We start from the raw sequence: 3,855 nt of genomic DNA, 5'->3' as shown, positions 1-3,855 counted from the left end.
TGTATCGCTTTTTTCAGGCAGAGAACGGATTATAAATAAAACTGGTGGTCACTATCAGCAAAACTCTGCACTGTAACTGAGTACTCCTAATGCTCCCCAAAATTAGTAAATCAAGTGTCTCTCTAATCTATTCTAAACGGAGAGGACGCCAGCCACGTCCTCTCCCTATCAATCTCAATGCACGTGTGAAAATGGCGGCGACGCGCGGCTCCTTATATAGAATCCGAGTCTCGCGATAGAATCCGAGCCTCGCGAGAATCCGACAGCGTCATGATGACGTTCGGGCGCGCTCGGGTTAACCGAGCAAGGCGGGAAGATCCGAGTCGCTCGGACCCGTGAAAAAAAACATGAAGTTCTGGCGGGTTCGGATTCAGAGAAACCGAACCCGCTCATCTCTACTTCCACTGCGCCATAATCCAGTCTGACACTTGCCTGTTCATCATAGGATCTTACAGTGGTGGACAGGTGTCAACATGAACACTCGACTGGTCTGCGGCTATGCAGCAAGCTGTGATGCTCTGTGTGTTCTTAGACTTTTCTATTATAGACAGCATTAACTTTTACAGCAATTTGTGCTACAGTAGCTCTTCTGTGGGATCGGACTAGACGGGCTAGCCTTCGCTCCCTATGTGCATCAATGTGCACCCATGCCCTGTCGCTGTCTCACTGCTTGTTCTTCCATAGACCACTTCTTTCTTTTTTACTAACCATTGTATACACAGAACACCCTACAAGACCTACTGTTTTGGAGATATCTAACCATCACAATTTGGCCCTTGTCAAAGTCTCCTTACGCCTGACAATTGTTCACTTACTGCTTAATATATCCCGCTCCTTGGCAGGTGCCATTGTAATGAAATAATGTCATTCACTTCACCTGTTCATGGTTTTAATGTTATGGCTGATGGGTGTATACTGTATATTTGTAAATACACTTTTAGCTGTCAGTAATGTTTATTTGAAACCTCACAAATGAGATTGTGCTTGTTTTTGTGGTTTTATGGATGTGGTGGGAAATATGGTGGAAAATTCTGTCTACTGCAGCCCCAGGTTCACTGCGTTCATCGAATTAAACTTTTGTATTTCTCCTTCAGACACTAGGGGACACTGGAGTGCTCTTTACAATGGGGTATAGAGCGTATGCCAACCAGGAGCTGGCACTTTAAGAATGTAGAACTGTGGCTAGCTCCTCCCCTTCTTTACCCCTCCTACAAGCCAGTCTTAGTTTAGTGCCCGACGGAGCTGGTCACATCCTAGGCTTCTCCTCGAAGGCAAAAAGTTTTTTTTAATGTTAGTCAAAGACTCTGCAGCCAAGCAAGAGGAGATGACAGGCAGTGACTGCCCCTGCCTGTCTGCATGCGGTTCGCGCAGGGGTCCCCGGCTCAGATATCACTGTCTCTGGGGTAGCACAGTGTGTCGCTGCATGTGGCACGTGTCTCTGTCGCCCTAGCCACAACAGCCAGCAACCGACAGCTCTGTGAGTATAATGCCTGGCGCCCGATTAGCAGGATGCCACGCACAAACAAATGCTGGTGATTTAGGAAGTCCCAGCAGTGGTCTGAACAAAAGAGCGCCATAGTGGCGGAGCTAAGTCCCAGAGTTTAGCTCCTTCCTCTCAGCTGCCCCGGTGCTATCACAGTATAGCAGAAGCCGGTGGCTGTTACTAAAGCCAGAGGACACACTATCCAGTTGTCCTTGCAACTCCGATTAAGAGCTGCTGCTGCTGAGGGCTGCGCTGACCTTCTAAGGTAGTGCTGAGATTAATGGGGCATACATACGGGCGATTTTTGCCTATTTTCTAAGCGATCTGTCTAGATCGATTAGAAATTAAGCACTGATCGATGCGTGTGTACACCCCATAGCGATGGCGATGCACGGTCCAGCGTATTGCCGTCGCCCGCTCAGATTTTTAGGGCAAGATCTAGTAAGATCTCCTAGCATGTGCATGAAAAACACTGGTTAGCATAGTGTATACAGCGATGTGTGCTGAGCGATCTGGGATAACCATGGGGGTAATTCAGACCTGATTGTAACAGCAAATTTGTTAGCAGTTGGGTAAATCCATGTGCACTGCAGGTGTGGCAGATATAACATTTGCAGAGAGATTTACATTTGGGTGGGTTATTTTGTTTCTGTGCAGAGTAAACACTGCCTGCTTTATTTCTACACTGCAATTTAGATTTCAGTTTAAACACACCCCATCCAAATCTAACTCTCTCTGCACGTTATATCTGCCCCCCTGCAGTGCACATGGTTTTGCCCGACTACTAACAAATTTGCTGCTGCGATCAGGTCTGAATTTACCCCTCTAGATCGCTCAGCTAACCTACAGTAGATCGCTTAGCACAAGTCGCCCCGTGTGTATGCCCCATTAGAGACCTTAAACAAGATTGTGAGTTATCCATGGTTAAGAGATTTTGTCTTGTCAGGAGAGTGAGTAACTGAGTTCCACTTCAGTAATACTGCATGTAACCGAGTTTCACTTTAACTTTAGTTATTGGATATACGGTGCCTAGCGTTTTAGCATTGCTAATACCCCTTTCACACCGCACAAATAACCCGGTATCGACCTGGCATATTGCCGGGTTGACACGGGTCAGTGTGCGGTGTGAAAGCGCCATGTCGGATTTCCTGGGTTGCCTGACCCAGTAATTCAACCCGGGTAATAAGCAGTGTTATTCCCGGGTTGAATACCAGGTCAGTGGCTCTCTAATGGATTCCCGGGTCGAGACGATTCGGGACCCGTTTACAAGATAGGGAGAGGCGGTGCTGAGATGAGCTTATCTCCCAGAGCCGCCTCCACCTCCGCCCCCACTGCCGGCTCTGCCCCCCACCGCTATGGCAACCAACCCGGCAATATGCCGGGTCTGGAAGTCAGCAGAAGAGGTAGGAGAGTCTCCAATGCTGGATTCTACCCGGGAAGGACCCGTTTCTAATTCCCAGGTGGGATCCTGCATTGGAGATGTGAAAGCGGTATAACAGCACGATTGGGACTAGTGTGATTATCCTCCTCCTCTGCCTTCTCTCCTGTCTGTCTTAACTCTCAGTATCTCTTCTTACACTGTCCACTACGATACGGTGTTTGTGTATCAGTGTGTTTTACCATGGCTGGAAAAGGGCTTTAATGCTTCACAGAAGACCTTCACCTGCACAAGGTTTGCAGAAAAATTCACACAAAAGTCAAAAGGGCAATGAGATGGTTCCCTTTTATAGGAGCAACAAGGCGCAATAGGTCACCACAGGTGCAGGATATGCCAATTTGGGTGTCGCTGCTCACTACTCGTGTCATACCTGTCTGCGGCGCTAGAAGCCTCTGAGAGATTTCCAGATCTCAGAAATTTGACCCCTCACCAGAGCCAGAATTGGTCTGGGTTCTGGCTCTAGCACGGTCAGTGGAAGGGCTCACTAAGGCCATGGTCCCATCCCCTCTCTGTGATGCAAGTCTACAAAAAGGTGTTATATGAAAGAGAGAATGTTAGAACTTCCCTTGACAAGGATTGAAGAGGTCCTAGTGGCCTTTACAACACATATACGGTTAAGGCACTGCCACCTACTTAGTTTTTAAGACTTACCCTCTGCCCTTCAGTCAGGCGATTCACAGGATGAGGATATGCCCCCCATTAGTGGGGGCGAGTTTCCACACACAATGGAGGAACGGATCTCGGAGAAACTGGAGACTATTTCCCAGGGCATTGAGGCACTGATTGTCGCAATAAGCCAGGTTTTAAAGGTGGACATCAGAGCGGCCAGGAAACACCCAAATAAAATATTCCAGGTGCCCCGTCGACTTTTGTCGACATATCCTTCCCTGCTGACAGCAGGAAGTTATGCAAGACTCCGCCTACAGTAGATTCC

General features: G+C 48.1%; 1 pseudogene; it reads left to right on the top strand.

Annotated features, from left to right (window-relative positions):
* The first annotated feature begins 3,453 nt into the window (after positions 1–3,453).
* On the top strand, positions 3,454–3,565 carry LOC134932860 (U6atac minor spliceosomal RNA; annotated as a pseudogene).
* The last annotated feature ends 290 nt before the right edge of the window (positions 3,566–3,855 follow it).

This window comes from Pseudophryne corroboree, chromosome 1 (assembly GCF_028390025.1).
Source record: "Pseudophryne corroboree isolate aPseCor3 chromosome 1, aPseCor3.hap2, whole genome shotgun sequence".
NCBI classification, from domain to species: Eukaryota; Metazoa; Chordata; class Amphibia; order Anura; family Myobatrachidae; genus Pseudophryne; species Pseudophryne corroboree.
Note: the sequence above shows the minus strand (reverse complement) of the source record. Positions and strands in the feature narration are given on the sequence as shown.